The following is a 25,453-nucleotide window of genomic DNA, read 5'->3' on the forward strand; positions in this document are numbered from 1 at the left end:
GAAATGCAGGAAAAGCTTTCAGTGCTGCAAGAAAAGGCTTTCTGGCTGAAAAAGTCATATTTTAAAGTTTACAGCTCCTGCTTCTGGCTCAGTGGTGCTACAGCATCAGGGAGGGGCGAGCCAGCCTGGCAGGGCTGTGCAGGGCCCTGCCTGGGGCTACTCCAGAATTCTGCTGTAGCTGCTGGGATGAGTGCAGCAGCAGTTTATTACCAGAAGTACCAAGCTGCCATTCGAATTTTTCTACAGTTTGAAAAGCAGCACGTTTTTATTAAGATAGAAACGACTGTGAGGAACCAAGGGCATTTTAACACGGGCAGTGAGATGTAATGCAAGAACACCATGCAGACCTTTATGGCTGGCAATAGACACCATTGCTATCAACCTTTTCTGTTGCCTTCCATCAAGTTTAATGTGCATAGCCTTGGTGGCAGAACCTCATCTCACACTCTCTGGCCTTGGGGCCATATAAACAAATAAATCAAACTTAAGCCAAATCCCAAAGCAGACAGGAGAACCTCCTTTTCTCTCTTCATTCCACATGTATCTGTTCATATAACAGAGAACCTCAAAGCACTACTGAATATATGCATTGTACTATATGAAAACCAATACTCATTTTACAAATGAACATAGGAAAGTCAAATTTAAGACCTTCCTCCAGTTCTGAATGCTTCAGCTTATCTATTTCAGCAGGATTTTACAAGTGCTAAGCACCAGTTTCAGAAGCAGCTTATACTTGTACCTAGCTTCCCTGATGTTCAAACAGGTCTTTAGGAATCATGAACTAGGTCTCAAGAATTAAGAAATGGCTTTAAAACATGATTTTCAAGGCAGAAGGAATGTCCTGTTATTAATAATGCACCTTAGGAAAATCCAACCAAGCAAATCAGAATAACCTGTCCATTGCTTGGGTATGTGACAACTCTTTTACATGCAACCACAACTCTTCAGACTGAGAATGTATACATGAGTCATTTAGTTCAGCTTTATTTCCTTTCAGGTAAGTTTTCCAGCTAAGGAAAAGAATTTTTTTTAAGAGCACACCTACTTATGACAGAAAGTAAACTATCTAATTTGCTTCGTGTGGCTTCTGCAGATTTTCACCAACCTGAGGCATGAGGTACCTGCAGCTTACACAGTGACGTGGCTGATGAATTTTAGTTAAACTGGTCTCTGGTACTGTTCTCAATCCCAGCAAATCTAGCAGTGCCCACTCCCATTACTACACTGAAAATTCATCTCCTGATTGCAAAGCAGATGCTTGGATATCCCACAGAGAACAGAAATGTCCTTCTCAGTGCAGTTCCAGGGCTGCTAATGCTTTAATTTCCTACCACTGACACTCAGTCTTGCCTCTAAACCTTAAATAGATGCAGCTCTGAGTTCTTACATACAACACAACCCTTTCTCCAAGAGATTCTTGCCCTGCTTTAGTTGATAGCAGAATCTTTGGTCTGCCAACCACAGCACATACAGAAGGTGACATTTTGAGATCATGCATCTCTACCTTTCTTACTCTCTGTCCCTCTCCTCTGAATGCCAGCCTGTTCCACAGGAAAGCAGGAAAGCCATCACTTCCTGAGTGTTTCACAGGCAGCTGCTGCAACCACACAGCAGAGCTGGCAATGCAGCATCCCAGGTGACAGCACTGCATTTCAAATTCCTCTACTCTGGCACAACCCCACATTTGCACTAAACACTTAAGCACACAAAATACAGAATATGCTCTTTCCTATCATTAAAAATACTTTCTAAGAAACAATAATTTTCCTGTAAAATTCACTTGGGCTTTTGGGTGATCTGATTGTTTGATTGGATTTGGTTTTAGGGGGAGAAAGGGGATTTTTTTCTTAAGAAAAAAACCCCATAATTTAGTGATTTTTTAGTGAAATCCTTATGTTTCATTCAGAAATCCACAACACATTACCCAAGAGTCACTACTGACAGACAGAATGCTAAAAGACCTCAGCCTTAAAGAGTTTTTATTTATTTTTGTGCTGCTTCCTTGTTTCACTTCAGAGGTTTTCCCAGCAGTTCTAATCTGTAATAGAATATTAAGCTGTATCTCCTGTAGCTCTGTTGGTCACAGTTACTGATAAGATTTGATTCCTACTGTTGTTAAAATGCAAGGGCCAGGCTTTGCCAGGGCGAGCATGACCTTTGCAAAGCCATGGCTTGGTAGGATTGCTCTGACCTGTCCATGGGCAAGAGCTGCCCAGCCAGCAGGAGAACTCGTCCTGGTGCCTGCAGTTCAATAACAGCACCTCAGGAGAGCACATTTATGAAATATCTGAGGGCTGAAAGGTCACTGTCAGTGAATCTCCCCTTTCCTGGGAGCGAGAGTTGCCATTCCTGGGCAGGCTGTGCCTCAGCAGCCTGGATCTGCAGGATTTTCTGAAAAATTAAATGGATCTGAGCTCTTCTCTATAATGTATCATACCTAAAGCAACACCAAACTTCTGGCAGAATTTAAATGAAACCCCAAGGGGTGGAACTTCTTTAAGCCAGCAGTAAGGCTCACCCACCTTTTCACACAGGTCTCCCCCTCTCCTTTCTGGGGCCAAAGGTTTCCCAACACCACCCACAGCAAGAAAAGCTTTTATCCCCAAAAACATGGCACGCTTCGAGTTTGAAAACCTTCCAAACCTTTTCACACCCTGCTAGGAACCAAGGCATTCCTCAAACCTTTACCCCGGGCAGCTCTGTATGCCCCCAGAGCTCTCATCACACCACACTGCTGTGGCCCAAGCTTGGCATCCCGAGCTCCTGCCCCAGTCCCAATTTTAATTTACTGCCAATTCCTGCCAATCCTGGGCAGCTCCAGGGCTGCTCCATGCAGCTCAACTCTTCATTGAGCAGAACCTGACTTTGAGGAAAAACAGGAACTTTCACACACCCCAAGTCCTCCTACCTTTGCCTCTTTCTTTGTGTTTTCTCCTGGCTTCCACACTGCTCTCCTGCTTGGAGGTGCCTCCACATCTGTTCAAATGATAGATGAAATTCAAATTGAAACCATGTCTCTGTTTGTACATACTCTGGTCTTTGGATACTTCAATGTACTTTTAGAGAAAGTCTGTTTAGAGTTTCCTATTCTTAGTCCAAGTGAAGGGGGCTGGTGTGGGTGTCAGTCTCTAAGTCTGGTCTGATGCTTTTTAGGTTGTACACATCCATCAGCATAACAACAAGCACGTCTAAGAGCTAAACAGTATTTTTACCATGAGCTGTTTTGTTGCCAGCTTAAAGAGCAAGTCTCTCAAAACTAGATTTTTATTACAAACATCACAAGCTTGAGGTAACACAAATGTTTTATTTTTAAAATTTTCTCAAATCTGCCATCTCTTGACACCTTCCCTCCCTTGTATAAAAGCTTTTCTAATCCAGAATGGCATAAGAAACTGTAAAGTGCATACATTGAAGTCTAACTGTGTAATTTGGCAACAGTCTTACAATAACTGTTTTTCCAAACCCACTAGTACGTTTTCTTAATCTTCCAGTTAGTATATAAAAAATAATGCTTAAACTGCACAACTTCTATAAAAGCTAGAGCAGGCAATGCATTCGTTGGCACAACCTCACTTTTCAAAAATGGGATTTTTATCACAGTATTTCATTTCCAGTCAATCGAGGTCTGCATTCATAGATCATTTTGCACACACATTACTCAGCCACTGCTGCTTCTGTCTCTAGTCTGGTAAATATTTTTGCCTTGTGCAAAGGATATATGGGCAACACAGCAAAGAGGAATTCCTGCATTAGTCTTGCAGCCCAGATGACAGTGACATACAGCAAGATATTAGAGCACTATGATATCAGAAATGTACAGTAAGCCTGAGTAAAGGATGGAGCCTAGAGTTTTATAGCCTAAGACTCAGGAAAACAAAGATAAAAAGTACACTTCCACTGCAGCATATGGCCAAGTTCAGTCATTCAGAATAATACACCACATCAATTAAATTTAACTTATTGATTCATCATCTTCCTGGAGCCAGCCCAGGTGCCTTCACTGACAGCTTGGCCTATTTCATGCAGAGCAATAGAGATCAATAAGGAGGCGCTAGGGGTGCCCATGTGTCTAGCTAAGAAAAAAAATATGTAACTTAGAGTTGTTAAAGTGTTTTACTGCTTCTAAATGGGCATCAGTACTCTATAACATAATGCAGTAGTAAAGCAGTAGAGAAGTTTGGCTCTTGAAGGTGTTAAAAGGCTGCTGGGGTTTTTTAACAGGCAGCAGGGCATTGCTCCCAGCAAGTTCCCAGTTACTGGTGTCAGGTTTATGGGCACACCAAAGGCAGCTGCAGAGCAGCACATAACCAGTCTGCCATGAGCAAAGAACACTTTGTTTTTCTATACTGATGGGAAATCTTCATTTCTCTTTACAGGCATTAATCCACTGAAATCAGGCATATTTAAAAGACAGAGTTCAGGTTAAGCCATTCTTTCTGCAGCCCAGCAATGCTGCATGTACAGCATTTATGCTTCCAGCCTTATCAGCATTCAAAGCCACAGCAGTTTAGCTAACAGTATTACGATTTTTAAACAGCTAATGAATTCTGAGCATGGCCAGCACTACTTTAATTCAAATTTGCCCTATAGTGAGTGCTCTCAGCTCAGCAGAGAAGGCAGTTTAATGTGCAATTAAATCTCTCTCTGCTATGTAAGCTGTTTTTATTATATCAAAAATCATAAATGAGAAGAATTAACACATTGGAGAGTCAGCCTAAGGTGATGAAGAAGAGGAAAGTTTATGCAAAATACAGACTATATCCAAGTTTCAGTCACCTTGATGACTGTGGAAACACCAAACAGGTAATTTAACATTTTATTAGTCAGTTTGCTAAAATTATACAGAAGGACCATAGAGCTTTAGCAGAGTGACTACTGAAATCCTTTCATACGTGACCTGTACTATCCTGTTCATATTTATAAATTTATATGAGATGTCATAAACATATATATAAATAACACAGAAACAGTCTTGTGATAGTAAGTAATCCACACAAATTCTATGAGAGCAATAAACTCTCTCAGAATTTTATCCTCAGAGCTTCAGATAACCTCATCCAGTGAGGAATTCAATAACTCCATCACTCAAGGACCAGAAAGCGGGGTGGTAACTGGGTTTGGAAGTCATGCTAATGAAACTCTACAGATGCAGCTTCTCAAATGGAATTAATTTGATGAGAATAGAACACAGAGAATCATTTTAGGCTTATTTTTTAACATATTTCAAAGTTAGAATACTTCCAAATTCATATGCTTGAAACCCTAGCAACTGCCTCAATTTTCTAATGTAATATCTTTGTGGGTAGAATCCTGGAAGACAAAAATTTATTAGCACATGGCAGTATTATTTAATCTAACTTGGTCTGCAGGCTCAAAATACTTAATCTAAATTCCTACAGAATTAACCATATTTAGTGTTACTATGACTGAATTTTAATAACCTGAAATTAAAGCTAGGCCAGTTGGAGGAGGGAGATATAAAAACTGAGCAACTCATTTTTTGCTTTCAAACACTTGCAAGTTCTTCTTAATTTTTAACAAGTGAGAGACCTCCAGGCATAGCAGATATCATAGTTTGGCGGGTACTCTATAAAATGGGATGAAGCTGAAAAATGACTACTTTTCTTTCTTCCAAATAACTTTCCATTAAAATATGAAAAAAAATTTTAAAAGACCAAACAGATTGAGGCATGAAGAAACAGCACTGCCTTATGAAAGCTCAGTGGTTTGCTGCCAAGTGTCCCACATTATTTTTCCCAGCAGAAATATTCTGAGGCATTTGACAGTGTGATGGGCTTGTGTGGAAGTGGCAACATGGAAAATGTTCAAATAGGTGGCTCAGAGCAACACCCTGGGAATATGAACAGCAGGGAAAGGCTGAACAGAGGGAAGAGAAGGAGATGGTAGAAGGACAGCCTGGGTCAGTGCTCAGGGGAACAAAGGGGGGAAGTCGAGCAAGAGCTGGATCCAGAGCAGGATGAGCCCAAAGAAACTGTCTCAAAAGTTGTCTTAGCAACTGCACAGGGCAACCCACACGTGCCAGAAGACTCTTCCCGTTTCTGAACTTAGACCACAATTACCTTTGCACTTACAGATACAGCTTAGCTGGGGCTAATAGACTTTGTAACTCAGGACCGAGGGGGATACAACTGTGCTGGCTACTGCAATTTCTGCTGCTGAGGCTCTTACCACATCTGGGGGGAAAAAAATCTGGAAAAAAATTACTTTTTTGGCATGTGATACTAACAGTAAAGTGTCACAAGTTTTCAAGAGTGTGTTGCCATGCTAAGATGCAGAATCAAACACAACATTTTAACTTAGAGAAGCTGCATGACTTCAGGCGTTTATCTTTGACAGGAATGGCCTGTGGGATGCACATCACTCTTATTTATACAGAAAAACTCAGCCTTCTAAACTGAGAGGGGCTGCATCTCCACATCAACTCATGCTGTCAAACATAACCACAATAAAAAGCACCATCCTATTTTGATTTCTTATTGATCTGTGTTCTACTGTGAATGGCATTATTTTCTTCCTTGACCTCAGTTCAGGGAACAATTTAGAAGCTTTTCAAAATCTGCTTTTCTATTATTCAGAGACAGATTTGAATTTATTGAACGAGAACTCTTTCTACAAATTTTTTCTGGATTTTTTTTTTCTTTCCATCTTGCTTTTCTGTCCCAAGGTGGATGTGAACCTCGGGCTCTGAGTAGCTTTTAAACATTAAACAAAACACATCAGCTTGCCATGTCTGTCTCAGCAGAAAGTCAATATTCACTCCAGGAGCAATCAAGCACCCAAGCACAGAGGCTATAGCAAAAGGCTGTAAAAAATGTAGTAACAATGCCTGAAAGTGCTTTGAGTAAAGGCTTTCTTGTAAACCCGCAGTTGAAACCAACTTTATCTAAGAAATTACAAAGGCTTTGATCAATCTGAACTAAATTTTGATATTACAAACCCAATATGTGGCCAAGTGTAATCTTGAGCCATGCAATGCACAAGGACCTTCTACCAAGTTTACTGAAATTCTAGCAATAAAGTTTTTGTGTAAATTTTGCAATTCTATACCTTTGACGTGCTCAGAAATTTAACTAACCAGCATCTCAGGATTTTTATTGTTTCTATAAATGCAAAATAGTGAGAAAAATATTGGTTTTCTAGCAGTATAGCTTTGAAAATCTTTACCTAATAAACAAAGTCATTTCACATGGATAAATGCTTTTTATCAGTCTCAAGAAGACCTTCAATGAAGAAACACCTAAGTCAAGAACAATACACACTATAAATTACCTTTTTTTCTGAACAATTCAAAAATAATGTAGTTAGCCCTGCAAAGATTTTTACCTTCATCCTATTAAAGTAGAAATGCTTTCTTATTGTGAAAAATCTGCATAAATAAAATAACTAAAGATTCGATGGACATTAAAAATAATTTGCATATTATTAAATAATCCAGATAAGTGCTACATAATTTCGCCTTTAAATAAGTAATCTTGAGAAACATTTCTAAATCTGGGGATGGGGTGGTCACTGTCAAAGCTATGTGCTGAGATGCAGAATGCCCAGGAAATTGGTTCTGTGCTTATCCAACTCTTGCCACCAAAGGATAAAAGCACCTGTGTTCTCAGGTACGTGCTAAGGTACAAGCAAGTGATTTCATTTCTAGTTAATAGCGTTTTGCTTCTTCAAAGGAAATAGCCAAACTAATTCTACTGCCATTTATCCAACAACTCAGACTTCTCAGAACGCTTTCCACTCTCAGCCATGCAGTGCTCCTGGCAAAATGCTGGGGAAAAGAAAAGGAGGAACTCGCAGGAAAAAATCCATTACGAAGAACTAAGATTTCCTGTAAGGGCTACAAAAGATTTTGCAACAGACTAGCACCTAACAAGGTAATAATTTCTGTATATCTAACAAAGGCCAAATCCCACCATGACTTATGAGCATTCTCAGCATTCCCTGCAGCTGAACCAAGTGAGTGTAACCAAGTCACACCATGAAACAAAATAAATGCTTGCAAAATGAGAGACTTATGAGATCAAATGGAAAGCTATTCAAATTAAAATGAGGTGAGGCAGGCACCTGATATGGGTAGGTATGTCAGTGAACATAACTGGTTTTCATTTTTCTAACAAAAAAATAAGTTTTGATGTTACAAAGCAGGATTCAATAAAAGAGACAGAGACTAATCCTGGGAAACAGGAGTGGGAGGTGAAAAAATTACTTTTACCTGAAATACAGAGTAGCAAGCATTTAGCTTTCCACTTGAAATTTAGAAAATAACTCAGCCTCAAATCTCTGAAGGTTCATTATATCATCTAAAGAAGTACTCCCCAACACAGAGTATTACACTCACTTTCAGAGAGAGCACTGTCTTAATTTACAGCCTATTCAATAACAAACATGTAAAGGTCAGGATCTACATTCTTGCAAGACACCACTGAACATCCACCCATGTTCATTTTTAGGAGATGCCTTTTTTTCTTTCTTTCACCATTTACTCCATGTCTGTTCTTTGTACACAAAAACGAGTAGCATGTTTTAGTTTGATCAGTGACTGATCCACCCCAGCTTTGCTTTACAGAAGGTTCTGAGTACAGGTGATCTCAAAGGGGAGCCAGGCAGAGCAAGGGATTCATCAAGGGAGTTGTGTGGGTGATGGGTCTGGCAGGTACCCTGGTCAGACAAATGCCACCTCTTAGGGAACTGTGTCACCAAATGGGCAGATATCATCATGGCAAGAGGCATAACTCCTTAAAATCAACGTTTTAGAAAATCACAGAATGAACTGAAGAAGACTCATCTGCCCATCAGCATCCCCAGTGCCACAAAACATATTTTTACTTGATAATATTAACATTCTCTTGAAAACTTTTCAAGCTCAAGATGATTGTGGAAAGTGTTGAAGGCCTGAGAAACCCAAATCTCATTAAAATTGCAATTTTAGTTGTGAAGAAAGGTTCATTAATATGTGTTAGACTGTGAGTCAGCAATGCTGGCATCCTTGCTAACACAACGAGGTGGTCTCAGCTCAGAAGCCTTAAATGTGGGAGCAGACAGCACTAGCAGAACACTGGCTCTGGAGTGTAAACATTTGTCATCAAGAGAAACTTGTCCTGCTCCTGACTTTCTGTGCTTTAAGTCTTCTTATTGTTTGCAGCATTTGCATAAAAATACTGAAAAAAAAAAATTCCACGAGAATGGGTAACGCGTGAACTACACGGTCGAAATATTTCAGACAAGGAAAGTCATATCAAGGAAACATCAATTCCTCATACTTTCAGAATATGTAAATATTTTACACTTAGAAAAACATTTAAATGCTCATAATTGCAATGGGTACTTATCCCTGAGAGCTCAGTTGATTCAGGAACAGACACATCGGCAGACATGCCTGTTCAAATGTAACTTAAAAAAATAAGTTAGAACAGTAGCTGTCATGGAAACAACATTATTTTGTAACAGGTGTCGTGGAAACACTCATCAGCCCCAAAGAAAGCCACACCAAAAGAACAACTTCAGCACCTTAAATCAGGATTTACAAGCAGTCACAAGCTTCAAATTATGATTACCTGTCCCAGAATTACACAGCCATCCTGCACACGAGCATGACTGTTCTGGAACTCATGATTTTTTAAAGCCAAACTTCTGTCTCAGCAGCAGAATTTAATCTCTCTTATTTATGGTTCTCCCAATTCCCCAAACAATTAGGTGGCAGCAGAAAGAGGGAGGCACTGACAGAGCTGAGTCTCTTCCCATGTCACCGTGGTCGGGCACTCCTCCTGTCGGGTGCTCTGGAGCCAGGGTGGCATCACAAGGTCGTGGTGATTTGTAGCACCAGAGGATTGCAGAAGCCTCAGGCAATTGTCAGAAGCCTTGGCTTCCTACTAGAGCCCACGGAATTATTTCCAAATTTATTACTATGGCAAACAGCTGCCAAATAATCTCAGTGCCCACAGCCCAGAAAGGCGGAGAGGAATGAATTCAGTTCAGAGGAGATGCAAAGTTTCTGTCTGTGCAAGCTGTCACCACCACACACACAGGTGGATTTACCTTTTAGTGACCCAACTGCATCCTCTCAGTGCCTGATCATTCCAGAGACCATGAGAAACATGACACTTCTCCAATAACAGGTTAATTATAAATTTGTATAGAAGGAGACAGAATACTGATGTTATAGGTCGAGATTCTCCCTAATACTTATTCAGAAGAAAAGAAAGGGTATGTCTGAAGCTTTAATTAGCAACTGTTAAATGGGTGCAAAAGGCAAAGCCCGAGTTAGAGGCTGAGGGGCTGAATAACAGAGCAGTTACGGCACACCTGGAACCACAAACACCAAAAAAAGTGTTTTCAGCTTACACTTCCTCTTACCCCTGCCTCTGCTTACTCATCTCTAAAGCAGAATTCCAATTTCTTACAATCTTAGCTGATACATTTGGAGAATGTTGATATTTGGGGGATATGACATGGTACCAACATGAGCTGTGGCTGTGATTGTGACTGAGGAACAGTCAGGGAGTGGATGTGTCACCAGTGTGTATGCAGTGCAAGCCAAAATGACTTACCCAGCTCATTTTCCTGCTGATGGAAGAACCTGTGGGCAGCAGCCAGGGATGGCCCCACCTTTGGAGAAACCAGGGACTCAGTGATGACCTCCAGGATTTTGGAGTTGGGGTATAGGGAGCCACTAAGACCCCACTGGAAAAGAGATATTAGCAGCATATGAAGGGGTGGGAGCTGCTTCAGAAACAGTCGGTGGAGAAGCACAGCTCCTCTTGGCACCACAATGTTGAATTATTTGTTGCCAATACCGGTTTGTTTATTCCCTTATCTGCTCCATAGCATGCTCCCTTCATTACATCAAACTTACTATTATTTTTAAATAATTATCTGCCAAAATTTTAAAATGCATTTCATTTTAATCTGATCTTTTCAACTAATTATGAACAACAAAACCAAAAAAAGATATCTTGAGTAAAAATATAAGTAATTTGGGTAGCTGATCCATATCTTCAGAAATGACAGAGAATTTGCTAAAAGCCATGTGTACAGACATCTAAAACTATCCATACTAGCATAAAAATGGCAGAATTAAAAACTTGTAATTGCTGCTCCTTAAAATGGTGTATTTCTTAAATTCTACCCTGAATGTTCACAGTTTTCTTACATTAACTCACTATATTAATAAAACACCAGTTTATATATTTATATGCAGTGCAATGACTAATATGCCTATTTTAAAAAGTGCTATTTCATTTAGATAGGGTGGTTTAGAAAATACTTTTTTATTTTGCAGTCTTAGAGAGAGCATAGGAGAGCAGATTTTAATATGTGAAAGAAACTAACTACAATTGTTAAGTGTTAAAATTGGAGAATTACCCTAACCCTTACACAACCACGACTGCATTTCCTCCTGCAGCCTCCCTTTTGTAGTTACCTTTTCTACTCTGAGATGAGCCTAATGAAAAAAACATAAATATTCCCAAGTCCTTTAAGCCAACCGAAGTTCATCCCACCTAATTCTCTTCTAAACTTCTCATATTTACCAAATTCAGTAATGCTGTGTACAGTGCTGCAGTAATAAAAATGTCATCTTTTGCACTTTGCTGCTGGCACAGCTGTTATGTCATCCCTTTGACATAACATATTCTCCCTGCCTAAAATATATTAAAAAGTCTCTCCTACTGCTGCCATGAGGTTTTGCTCTTAAATGAGGTGTGTAAAACACAGGACATCGTGACTATTACCTGGTATTTTTGCTTTCTCAGTTAGGAAAGAAGTTTTCCAATACAGCTGCAATCTCTCTGTGCTCTCAGCAAGCCCAGCTCCGCAAGGCATGGGAGCCAAACCCCTCTGTCACTCATTCACACAGGATTATCACAGCTGCCTGGGAATAGCTCCTTCTCCTCCTCCCTCACCCCATTCTCTCTGATGGTGTTTGCCTCTTCCCTTTCCCTACTGCTCATTTGGAGAAATTAATTCTTTTTTACCTCCACGTAATTTCAAAACCCTTTTCATTTGTCTCACTCTGCCCAGAACACAGTTTGTTCCTCTCTGGGAGCAGCAGGGAGCTGCACAGCTACTTCCACACACAGGGGTTTACAGGCTTGGCTGTTCTCTCCTAAACAAGACAAAACTACCCCAAACCCTCTCATCTCCATGTGCCCAGCCCAGCTGCTCACTCCTGGGAGCTCTCTGCTCTTTTCATTTGGCTACTCTGACTTTTCCTTCTAAAGGATATTCCCGTTCAGGACACCTCCATGTGCCTCTCCCCTGCCTCTTGGGGATGCACTGAGGATGGTTTTGGACATTTCTGCCTTCAGAAAGAAGAACATTGAAATGGAGAATAAGGACACATCCAGGAATGAAAGTATCTGTAATGATAGAATCATTAGAAGAATCAGAAGACTGCAGAAATGTCATGCACAAAAGAGAACAGTTCTGGTTCAAACGACAACCTGTTAAAAAAGGTGCTGCCCCCTAAACATACTAGAGAGAGATTTAAAATAATTGAACAAAAAAAAGAGCCAAGAAGAGGAGAGGAGGCTGCTATGATGGAACATGCAGGAACAGTGATTTTAGGGAACAGCTACCAGCTATTCCCAAGGGATTAACAACTACAGCAGAGCCACAGTGACAGGCAAGGAGCCGGGTATGATAAAGAGTATAGATGGAAAATTTCCAAGGTCTAGTGATCATGGTATGGTAACTTCTAAATTTTCCTGAGGTAATATTAACTTCTAAATTTTCAGAAAAAGGAATTCTAATTTATTAGGACTTCTTAAAATATCCATACTTGAATGCAAGTGATAGAAAACTGATAGTAATCAATTGTTTTCTACAACAGTTGGGAATGGAGCAACAAAAAAGCATTTAACTCATGGTTAAAGACTGAGAATTACAATCAGCCCACAAACCACACCTGAGTAATTTTTTGAGGAGTTAAATCACTCAAACCTTAATCACAATTCATGCTGAAATTTCTGCGAGTTGAGTTTTGTGGCTGTCTCAGCACACAGCTAAAGCATCATAAAAACCTGTAAGAATCAGCAGTAAATAAACAAACATATAAATAGTTGTTTGACATAAAGGATTAAAATTCTTTAAAAGCATTTAGCCCTTGGATGGATGAGACCAACATCTGATAAAACAGGAATATTTAAAAGAAAATCAGAATTATAGATAGGCAGTACTGCCTTTTTCCTTATAAGAGGTCTTGAAAAAGAGAAGCCTGTTCCCATCTTGATTCTTTGGGCCTGGTTCACACCACCACCACACTGCTTTTACTGTGATCAGGTAGGATTAAGGACCTCATCTGAAAGCAGTCTTAATAAGGACCTCTCCTCTGTGCAATTTACCCACATATGTTATCAAATTTAAGCCATAATATTTAATAACTCGTTCACACATAGTATCTGTGAAAAGAGATTAAAATAAACATCATAGAAGTGGAAAGTCTTATTTCTATGGCAGCACCGATGATAATAGAAACCTCAGAGATAATGGTAACATCACTCTCCTCTGCAAGGCCTCTTAGCAGTTTTTGTGCTATCAAGGACAAATAAATAAGGGAAACCAGGAGGAATCCAGTTCCTAAGCAACGCTGTATTTCTGTACCCCACTCAGGCTCTGGCAGAGGTTTATCTTGCTCCAGGCTCAGAAACAGGAGACAAAAGGTCTGTGGTGCTGCCTGGGCTGCACAGTCCAGCTGCTGATGGCACCTCATTAAATCACACCCTTCCTGGGCTGCTATTGCTAACATGCATGATGAAAATCATTGCTTTCCCTGTTTTCAAGCCTCCGTGTTTCTCCTCTATGTACCCAACAGAGCCATCAGGGCAGTGATCACACCTTTCTGTGGCTGCACAATGCCAGCCAACAGGCAGCCCTGATTCAGAGGGAGGATCTGTGATGTGACTGCAATACAAAACGTAACAGCAACAAACAGCCTGGACAAAAACCCAAATTTTCCTCCTGCCAGTCGCTACATTTGGTGTTTGTTTCTCTGAACAATTACCTCCAGCAAACACAACTTCCCCTGCAACCAGAATGAGACAAAACTGCAGCAGTGCCATGGACCAAGAGCACACACGGGACACGAGGTGAGTGAGGAGTCACCATGTGCACAGGAGAGCCACCCAACACACCCTGGGTGTCAGCTCCTGTCCTCCTGTCAGCCCCTCCTGCAGGACCTACGGAAACAAGCATATCTGCCATCTGTTCAGGAAGATTTGGTACAATTAAAAACATCCAGGTAAGAGGAGGGGGGAATCACTTTTTCATAGTTATCACCGTGGTATTTCTTACACCAACCACAAAGCAGTGGCATAGACCACCAAAACATCACTGTTACAAGACAACAAACAAACGAAAAATTGTTTTTTCCCTAGCACACAGACACAAACAAAATGCATCCTCCAATTGCATAAAGCTCCATGGGCAATTTTGTAGAAGGATTATTTTGTCTTCATGCAGTTGCCTAGTGATAATATTTGTCCATCTGTTGTAAGGCATATTTCCATATCCAAAGGCACAGTACACATTGCCATGTGCTGGAAGGGATGCAGGATTCCTGCCTAGCAAATCAGCCCATTGATCATGATGAAAAATGGCAAAATGCCAATAGTTCATGCACTGAGACATCTCAAGGATTCACAGCTGAATAGCTATTTAAATAATAAACCTACCCTACTTCAAGTCATATTTTGAGCTACGTATCACCAGACTAACAACTTTTTCAGCAGTACAATGTTCTTTATAAGTAATAAGCAATGTAAATTTTTGTAAGCTGAAGCTTAAAGCCATAACTATACAAATAATTACTACATATAAAAGCAGACCTCTTGACTTCAGTACAATTATTTCACTCAGAGGAACACTTCTGTTTATGAAGGGTTTATTTGTTCTGGCCCCACTTCTTCTAATGATTGTCTGCTGTAATCATAAATGGATGTGAGATTGATTTGGCCGATTTCTTTTGCTCCTAAAATTGGTATTTTTATTTAAGCTTTAGTGCACAAAGTCTAAGTTGTTCCACTATATGACTTTAACCACCAGTAAAGGAGAAAATGCTCTCCAAACAAAATTTCTCCTATATATTTTATGTTGTAACAGCAGAATCACCCATTACTAAATGGAAATTATCACCTAACTATTAATCTAACCATTCACCAGTTACAGCAATTGAACAGGTGTCATTAGTGACCCTGGGTTCAGTCTGGTGGAAGCACACACGCTCCCTCAATCCTAGACAGATGAAATTTTGATTCTCACCCTGGTTTTCAGGAATCCCAGATACTTCTCCCTTTCCAAGTACATCAACAAAACTGTAGCACTCAGTTACAAATGATTAGCACCAAAGAAACGGGTTTAACCTTTATGGAGATGTTTGCAGCATAAGCAGAGCACAGCACTCTCAGAGTTCACCACTAAGGACTTTAACCCAGTCTAGATGAGCCAGACTTTCAAGTGGTTAAAGCTAATTTAGATTAGATGCTAATTTAGGTCTGGGCCTCTCCTATGAGCAGCTTGTGCCAGATTGAATATGGTGCTCTTGTGATATGGGATTACAGTCAGAAGACTTAAGCAGCAGCTACCTAATTAATTTCAGTTAATGGTATTTAAAGAATGCAGCTGTATGTAGACCAGCACCAAGGAGTGCAGTAACATTTCATTCACAAAGCTACCAAGTGCCCATAACGTGGCCACACTCACAGGCACGTGGCTGGTGCCACAGCCCTGCCTTTGCCTGTCTGAGCAGCACAGGCAGGTCCTTGTCCCCTCTCTGGCACAGCTGAGCACGTCCTGCTCTCTGCACAGCCCAGTGCTGCAAGTGAGGCATGTAGGATGGGCAAGGAACAACTGCAAGGAGAGGTTAAAGGTATGAAAAATGCAGTTTTCTGATTGCCTCGTATTTTCCTTCCGTGTTCTCTGCAGCCCCTCTGCCCAGCAGAGTCTCTGACACAGCCTGGGGTGTCACAACCTCCCTGGCTGGCACTGCCATTCCACAGGGACAGTGAGGGACCAAAGCAGCCACTGCAGTGAAGAGCAGTGGTGCTGCTGCACACCCACTGCAGGGAGGTTTGTGCATGGTAAGAGATCTCTGTGCTGAACTCCTGATACCCCATGGGAATTTCACTGTAACAAAATTCTCCCTCTTTTCGTACCCAAGTCCTGCATTTAACTCCGGGTGCTCTCGAGGGACTGTGGGACAGCAGGGATGTGCTGCCAGCACTGGGGACTGACTCTAAATGAATGAGCTGTGCTGACAGGTGGTCTGGAGAAAGGAGTATGCAGAATAGGAATGTGACACTAAACAAAAAGGATCTGGTTTATATATGCTCAGCCTCATGCTGGATTTGACCCATCAGTGAGGAAAATGGAGAGCTGGATGCTGAGTGTTGTTAAAATACCATTATTGGTCAAACACCAAGGCCACCAACACAACCTAAATTCCCCTCCAGTCTTTCCCTGACCTCCCCATTTGCAAGCCATAATTGAAAACGCAGGAAATTCCTGAGCAGGAAACCTTCTTTCCTGCACGGGAAATTAAAAGTACATAAAAATTATTACCTATGCCCAAAGTTACCTGTATGTTTTAATGCACATTAAAACACTATAAAAATGTGCAAGGCTTGTAAAGAGTGGAACACTGAAATTGCAATCAGGATCTCCACTGAAAATTAATATCAAGAGTTTGCTGCCTTTTTTAAAAAAAATCTCAACATAATGCTACCAATTCTTTTTTGCTTTACATAAAAATACCACTGCAGAAAATCAGCTCCCCTCTGCCCCCTCAGAGGTGGCAAAATGTAAATGTTCAGAGATGTCTGGATTGTTGTTTTAAATGTCACCAAATCCAAACCTCAGCATTACAAGAGTTATTAGCAAAATCCATGTTCTGTACATTTGCTCTGTCATCAACCATTCTTTTCTATTTTGCTCTTAATTTACTAAGTTCTAAACTCACAGATGGCTTCAGTAAATTTAGCTTACAGAGTAAGCAATACAGGAAAAAAACTACAGCAATGAACAATGTCTTTAACAAGTCACACTTAAGGAGATCAATAACATCTAACTTTTAAAAGAATGCAGTAAATCCCTCTCACCTGTCACATTCACATACTCACAGATAATCATGGCAATCTGAGCTTATTTGAATAAACTGAAAACATAAAACTGATCATTTAAATCCCTAAAGCGTATTCACTTTTGCTTTTACCAATTTAAAACAAAAAATTTTTGCCAGTAGTTTTTTCTGTAGAGTAGAATAAACAAGCAGTAGGTTTCACAAGTGAGTACAAATTGAATTTAAGGTAGTACACAAACATTAGTATAACTGCAGTATAAATCCCTACAGTGTATTATAAAAATAGATTATTTCATACATTTTAAATTACTTATTAAGAGGGTAACAAAATGACACCAGTCAAATTTCTATAAACTATAGAATTAAATTCTATAATTTATATTAACACTGTTTCAACTTTTACTTTGGTAGAATCGGATCAGTCTAAAAAGCAATTTAATATTAAAAATTCAGGTCATGCTATAACCATCTTCTCATGCAAAAATTGTACAAGAAAGGAGACCACCAAATTAAAGCTAAGCTCATAGATGGACATATGTATATATCTGGAATCACACATTTGCCTTGCACACAGTGGACATACCATGATGAAGAAATAACCATAGGAAACTTGCCCTAGAAATATCTAGAAATAAATTATTTTCCAGCCATAAAATAGCCATAAAATATACTGGAGCATTAAAAAATTCTTACTGTGGAAGAAAAGCAACATGGTAATTTGTGAAGATACTGAATTTCCCTCCCATTTTCCAGGCTTAGAAATTTTCCTGTTTCATGGAATTTTAGTTAGGCAGTGCCAGTGGTTTAGTGCTCCATGTGTTCCATCAGTAGCACCTGAATGCTAAATAATAGAGGTTGGTGTTACACTTCCCTGCAGACAAGGTGTCTTCATTTATGGATGGATTGAATAAGGAGCAGAGAATCTGACCACAGAGGAGAAACTAAATTTACCTAATACATCCTCTCATGAGAGAGGGAACAAGAAGAACTATGAACAAGCAGAATACATGGCTTTATTGGAAATCTGCTCATCGTGCTGATGCCATTAAAATGGAATACCAATAAAAATAGCAGTGATGGTCTCTAGTGCAACCTGTGATAGCAGATTACACGTCTGGGTGTGAAATTCTAGCCCAAGTGTCAAATGCTGGGCTGAATTTCTTGTGTTTTCACAGCTCCCAGCAGTTTCTCCCCTCACTTTCAGTGAGCACAAGGGTAACACTGGAAGCAGTCACTTGCTCGTGCTGTATCCCAGTGACTTGGAAATGTCCTCCTGGGAGGGGTGAGAAGGTGATAGTTCTGCATTTCTGCTCTCCTCTTTCAATTAAGGATTTTAATGTCACCAAAATGTCTTTTACGTAAATGCAAATCAAGGATTTGTTACTGAGCTGCATTTGGTATTTATAAAGTTCTGAGGGAGCAGGCAGTGAGGCTCGTGGTTTATTGCTGCTTTAAGCCCATTGTAATCTACAAAATGTGATCGGTTATTGTGGCAGCTCTGGGTATTTAAAGCAAAATCCATTTTTCTTTGTCAACCACTTTGTGTGATATGAGATGTTAGACACACAGACTGAGTCATTTTCTCATTAGCCCAGCCAAGCACATACATCTTTTCCCATCCACTCCTTGAATTTATGGTATGAAAAGATACATATTTTGAAGCAAACCATTCTCTCTGCATGTTAAAAACAAAACAAAGTTGGAGACCAAAAAGGGGAGAAAGGGAACGACTGAAAGTAATCTGAATCCCAGAATACATTTAAAGGGAAAAACAATGTATACTTCTATTGGGAGATAAGCCATATTGAGCTTATCAAAAAGACAGTCCTTGGATACCACAGTTTGCATGTGGCTTAAAGATAAAGAAACAATGCTGCTTTCTTCCACTCTCTAATCCTTCAAATGTGCAGCTTTAAAATATCCCATCGTTTAAGTGTGGATTTATGATCAGAAATCAGGTACATTTATTTTTTACAGCTAATTACATTCAGAGTGATGAAGAAATCAGTATATTCCAGAGCTTTTGGAAAACAAGTAGTGAAGTTCTAGGACTATTTCTGCAGTCCTGCTCACTGGGCTCATAGTCAGGATTACTGTACCCAACACAGCTTTGCTAAACTTTACCCAGAGAGTTTTGCTGCATTCTATTTATTCAAGATGAATATAGATTTAATGTAACTAACTTCAAGAAATGGAGATAATAAATCAGGAATTGCATTTATAACAATTCAAAGACAGAGAAACCAAGGGTGTCTCAAAAAAGCAAAAGACTGAAATTCCAGGTACCAGATTTCCAGCCTTTCCAACACTTGAGTAACTTAAATGCACAACTCAGTAACTTAAATACACAACTCATCCCATTAAAGCCACAAGACAGGTGCGTGCTTGACTAGAACCACATGCTTTCAGACAGATTGATTTATGTGAACAGAGCTCTCTCCTCTGACCACAGCCTGGGATGAGACCGAGATAAGAATTTTTCCATCGAGTCAGTCAATGGCCAAGTTTTCAGTGGAAACACAGCACAGGTCTCTAACCTGGCACTGTTTTACCCCCAGGAGTGCACACACAGCTGGGTCCTGCCAGGCACAGCTCTACCCAGGGAATCAGATGTGCCAGTCCAATCCTTGCTTTCCAAACTGGAACAGGACAGCCTGGCTGTGTCTTGGCCAGGCTGGAGTGACACCAGCACCCTGCAAATTGCAAAGAAACTCCCCTGCACTGCAACATTTAGTCTTTGTTGTTCCACAAGACATATCCCTATGCAAAAATAATGCAATACTCCATTCAGATGCACTTCAAATTGTGTTTTGGGGGAACAATAGCTTGTTATTTTTGAACACGTCAGAAGCAATAGATATTTCAAAGCACAAAGTGTGTAAGCAACAAATGCTAATGCCTGCCTGAGCTGCTCTGTAATATTTTACCTGGAGATCTGCCAAATTCTTTGTCTGAAATTCAACTGAAGTTTGATGATCACAAATACAATGGCTATTTTTGTATCCAACATGCATATCAGCAGGAATAAAAAGACAAATTGTCAAGTGAATGGCACTGTTGTTACAAAGGTGGTATTTAAACAATTGGAGAACTTAGAAGCAAATAGAAGGCAACCAGCCAATTCCACATTGCTTCCAATGACATTTTCACAAAGCTCCATTTTCCAATTATTTCACACAACGTGCTCTGCTCTGTGGATTTGGATCTCCAGTGCAAGGCTGCAACACAAACTCCATAGAGTGCTGGGAAAAGAGATTTCTTAGGCTATTTTTAAAAAACACTTTTTTTTTTAAGTATCTAAAGCCAGAAGGACAATTTTCATGCATAAACACAGCTTTCTGGCTGTTTATCACTGCTGTCAGGCAAACATTAGCTCAGCATGGCATTTCCCCTCAGCTTTATTTTGTAACCTCCATTGCATACAGGAAACGGAGCTCACCAAGAAAAGTGTTTTTAAAAGGTTTCCTGCTAAGGATAAACTAATTCATGAAAATCTCATCCACACATTAAACATCCCACAACATGATAACAATCTCACTTTCTATCCCATCTGCTTCTCCAAGTCTGAAAGTGCCCATTCCCTCCCACTTTTACATGACACTGCCAACACACACTAACTCCTATCACATCCAGCTCCTCAAGCACCCTGCATTTCCTCTTCTGCAATTAGCCCAGTCTCATCTCTTTAAATAATTACTTTAGACACCAACTGTCTCTAGATGCCCTATGCCCCTTGTCCTGGTTCTTGCTCCTGTCTCCAGGTGGTAGCAAAGTATAACCTCACACAACAGACTCACTAGGATAAACTTCCTTTTTCTGGTTCCAGCAGGAAAAGGAGCAATGGATCAAGAGCTTCAGTGATGATGACCTGCCCAGAATTATGAACTCTTCTAAAACCCTTTAAAACAAATCAAAAGACTCATGTTTCATTTTCTTTATTAAATAGTACCCATGGCAGTATATCTTTTGCCTACAGATGCTTGCTTTGAGGGTCACTGAATATTGACAAGTCTCACTTTTCACCTGTGGATATTTTCCCCTCTTGACCTAAAAGCTGCTGGAGGAGAGGAAAAACGAATGACTGAATTAGCAGGAAGATGTCTCTCTCTTTGTTCCATTAGTCATAAAGGCACACATTTTATTAATCAAAATAAAATGGGTTTAAGTTTTGCTTGCTAAAACAGTGCTGCCACCTCCCCCACAGTCTCCCAGCCATCTCTGCCAGTGGCAGATGGGCTCAGAAGAATTCTCTACAGAGCAGCCATGGAGAGCATGTGCAAAGATTTGCTCCAGAGGAACACAACGGGAGGGAGCTCTGTTCAGCAGCAGCTGTTCCAGGAACAGCCTCACCAGGTGACTGACAACAGCCTTATGTCATCTCAAACTTATCCACCACGATTTATATTTTCCCTACAGCTTACTTTTTGAAAGAAGAGATACACTAATTATGTCTTGTCTTCATCTGCTCACGTCTCAATCTCTATTTTTTAGAACTTATCTCTAACATGCACAGGCTCTTTCATCAACCACAGACTGCCTAGACATATGCTGTGTGACATGTCCAACCTGAGCACTTTATGCTAAAATCCCAAATCCTGCTGAATTGTGGTCAGAGGTTGTTCTGGTTTGCATCTCTCTGCCTTCAGGCATCCCCCTCTGTGTCCCACACCTTAACAGCTGGCACACCAGATGTGAATTCGAGACAATCTCAAGCATGTTCCTGTCAGAAGCACTGTAAGCTGGAATGCTTATTCTGGTTTGTGACCTGATCTGCCTCAATATTCCCTGGGAGACTTTTCCCTCCCACCGTGTGTGCACCATTATCTCCTGCCTGGAGCACTGCCACTGAGCTCCTGCATTTTTAGTGCCTCTTTGCTTTATGTCATGAAGACACTGGTTTCATAAACAATATCAAACAGTCCAGTGGTCCCAGACAGGCAAACTTCTGGCAGTATAGAAATGTAACAAATCATTACATTTACACTATGGTAAGCTATTATGTAAGGTACTTGCAGCAAAGAAATTAAATTGACAGTTACCAAAATCAGTATTGAGAGCAACAGCTTCGAAGAGAATATATATTAAAAAAAAAAAAGAACAAGAAAAGAAAAGCACACAGAAATTTAGGTTCAAATGTTCCAAAATTTGCAGACACAACCAGCTGCAGCAAACGGAATGTCCTGGGTGCTCCAGCCCAACGCTGTGGCTCACCCAACTCAAAGCACTCTTACACTTGAACACAGGTGCAATACTTCAAGCCCTTCTCCATGGAGCTGTAACTGCCCTGAAAATACCCTTAAATAAGAATATTTATTTACTGAGCAGCTTCACCCAGGGAAACCAAGCTGACTCTAAGCTCTGCATGCAGCTGCCATCCACAAACCTCAGCATTCCCGAGCTCCATAAGCAATCCTCAGCTCTCAGCACTGAAGGGACAAGTTCAAGGTAAATATTTAGTTATTCTTCCAGCCTGATGAAAGGCCTGCAGGCCACCTCCCTTGCTCATTCACAGAGAGCAGCATGGTTTGCTGATTGTGTTTCCATTCTCTGAGATGATGATTATGGTTGCTGGAAGTGATGATAGCCTCCCAGGACATTATCGTGATTCTAAGCCTGCTTTGGCAAAGACATTTATTTAATTATGCAAGGGGCATTTAGGGAAATATTTTTGTTATAAATATGTAATGAATGAGCACTACACTGTGGTTATCATGCATCAATCAAGTGTGATTACAGGGGTGACTGCCACATTCTCCCACCATTTTTTAGAAATTAGGAAATGAGAAAAATTTTCTTTAAATCCTCTTCTTTTCCCATCATCACTTAGGCAGGTATCATTTTCATTATTCCGTAAATACCAGGTCTCCTCTCCTCTGTGGTCTCATCCTGTCTAATTATTACTGTCAGAAGACCCATTTTAGACCCTATACCCAAACATTTCAGCAGAGAACCTAGGAAAATAAATAAATTTCTAAGGTACCAGGCTTATTTTTCTGCCCAATATGAGACTGCAGATGACCATAAAATAATCATTAGAAGTGGACAGAAGTAAAAATATCTAAATACCTGATTGTATATTTAAAATAATAATTTATTATGGTGCCATAGACATATAGACATAAGGTATATTAAATAGGATTAGTTCAGAAGTATATTTAAAATATCTATTTTAAAAGTACATCTCATTTCTCAAAGAGAACACACCACAGCCTCCCTTGCTTGAATACAACGAAATTTATGAATGTGGATGAGGATTCTCAGCAGGAAAGACTTCTGAACAGGATCAGGTTTTTACCTTCAAAAAACGAGCAATTCTTGTCTCCACTGCCAATCCCCTGTTGCATGGGAGCTGTGCTGAATACTCACCTCATCAGTCACTGCTCTGATTTACCCTTGCACATCTATTGAAGACAGAGCACCTCAAAATGAAATCACTGGAATATCATGACATACACGATAATTTAAGAGGTCCAAGCCTTCCACTTACTCTCCTTTACTATAAAAGATGTTTGTCCTTGTCAAAGGCATTTAGCAGGGTGTGAAAAATAACTATAACATTTAACACTGCACATTAACGACATGTCACTACGACTTTAATTTTTAAGCTGAAGTTTTTTGCTTTTTCATGCCCACTTCAAAACCAAAACCCAAACCCAACCTTTTAGCCATTTTCCAGCACTGACTTGCTCTGAAGGTGCCAAGTCACTGGGGAAAAATATTATTAGATTGCAGTAACTTTCTACCACTTCTAGTTGGACTGTACTTCACTGGCCTCAATTCTATTTATTTCTATACCTACAGATATAGAAACTCACATATCTACATATCAAAAACATAGCTTATTCTTCCTGATTTTAATTATTTAGTTGAAATTCTTAAGGAGGCTTAAAGGAATTATTTTTCTGCAGAACAGAAACACTGAAGGAATCCTGATGCTGCAGGCACAGAAAACTGCATTTGAGTGCTCAGCATATTCAGTAATGCTTAAGTGACTCATACAAGGACATGGCTGCAGAATAAATGTTTTTATTAATTATTTATTAATCTTCAGTGTTTCAGTGCCATACTGAGTTAGCATAACTTTCTGAATAAATTATTCAGCTTTTCACAGTTCAACCCAGGCACAGCACAGCTCAGAAGAGATGAGAAACCTGTGACATACAGAACATTCCCACCAAACCCCTTCTCTCTTTGAGCTCTTGATATTTTAATCACATTTCTACCCAGGGATGCACTCCTTAGCATCAGGAGGTGTAAATCAGAGGAATTCAGCCATAAACACTACAGAAATTCAGCAGCTGTCCCAGCTGTTGGCACAACAACAAACTGAATGTAGTGCTGGGAGGAGGAGGAGGAGGTCCAGCATGGGGATGCTCCCCAGGGCAGCCAGGCTGGCTCAGGACCAGCCTTGCCCGAGCCTCTCTGGCAGCCCCAGGGCTGGGCAGGGCAGGGAAGGGCTCCCTCAGGAACCATTGGCTGCTGACCTGAGGCTATGGAATTGTCACCATTCCCAAATCCATCTTTTCCACACTTGATACTGCAGCCCTGCAGAATCTTGCACGTGTATAAAAGCCCAGTTTAAAATCTTATCTTAGTTTATGGCCTAGGTGGTGTTGTACAGCCATGAACTCCAGAAGCTCACTGTGTATTATGGTGCTTAAAAATAAAAGAGGGAGCCATAAAATGTCAATGCCTGAGGAAAAAAATGACCCACAATGCAAACTAGATGAGAAGTTTTTTGAGCATTTCCTTCTGCAGAGTTACTTTCACTGGAGCAGCCTCTCCTGCCTGGGCAAGGGGAGAGCAAACCGTGCCTCCCTCATTCCTGCAGCCCTGCAGATCCTGCCCATGCCCAGGCACCCACCCAGAGCAGCTCAGCACTGGAGCAAGGCAGAAACTGCAATGCACCCTGTGAGGCTGAATGAGGCACCTTCATCCACCTCCTGCGAAAATCAATCCGTCCCTGATTCAATTTACATGGGCACAGTCCCCAGCAGGGAGAGGATTTGGTTCATGTACAAGCTGCTCTCCACAAAGGGATAAGAGTGTCCTGCTTGAAGGACTCCTGAGATCCTCAAGAACGTGCCTGCAGCCTGGGATTTCTGGTGTGCCCAAGGAATCTCATGCTTTGGGCACTTTACTCTGTTTATTTCCTTCCTGTGCCTCTGGCTACACTATGCAACAGAAAGCACAACCACCCAGAGCAACCTCCAGTGGCAAAGCAGAAAACCCAGATAAAGGGAGCAAGAGGCAACAAAAAATAAAAATGAAAAAAAAAAAAAAAACCCAAGCCAACTTCCTAATGGATTATAAATTATAGAAAGAACATTCTTTGCTGTGTAATTAATGGAAATTTACTAT

At 40.5% G+C, this 25,453-nt stretch overlaps 2 long non-coding RNA genes across 2 annotated transcripts in view; one reads left to right on the forward strand and one right to left on the reverse strand.

The window, feature by feature from the left end:
* LOC148221904 (uncharacterized) overlaps window positions 1-25,453 on the reverse strand; it is a 154,441-nt gene that overhangs the window by 84,290 nt on the left and 44,698 nt on the right. The gene's annotated exons all lie outside the window — the stretch shown is intronic.
* Window positions 13,810-21,983, forward strand: LOC148221906 (uncharacterized). Its single transcript, XR_015807215.1, has 3 exons — window positions 13,810-14,257; window positions 15,940-16,094; window positions 20,919-21,983. It is a non-coding gene; the product is annotated as an uncharacterized LOC148221906 (long non-coding RNA).

This window comes from Sturnus vulgaris, chromosome 16 (assembly GCF_052056855.1).
Source record: "Sturnus vulgaris isolate bStuVul1 chromosome 16, bStuVul1.hap1, whole genome shotgun sequence".
Classification (NCBI taxonomy): domain Eukaryota; kingdom Metazoa; phylum Chordata; class Aves; order Passeriformes; family Sturnidae; genus Sturnus; species Sturnus vulgaris.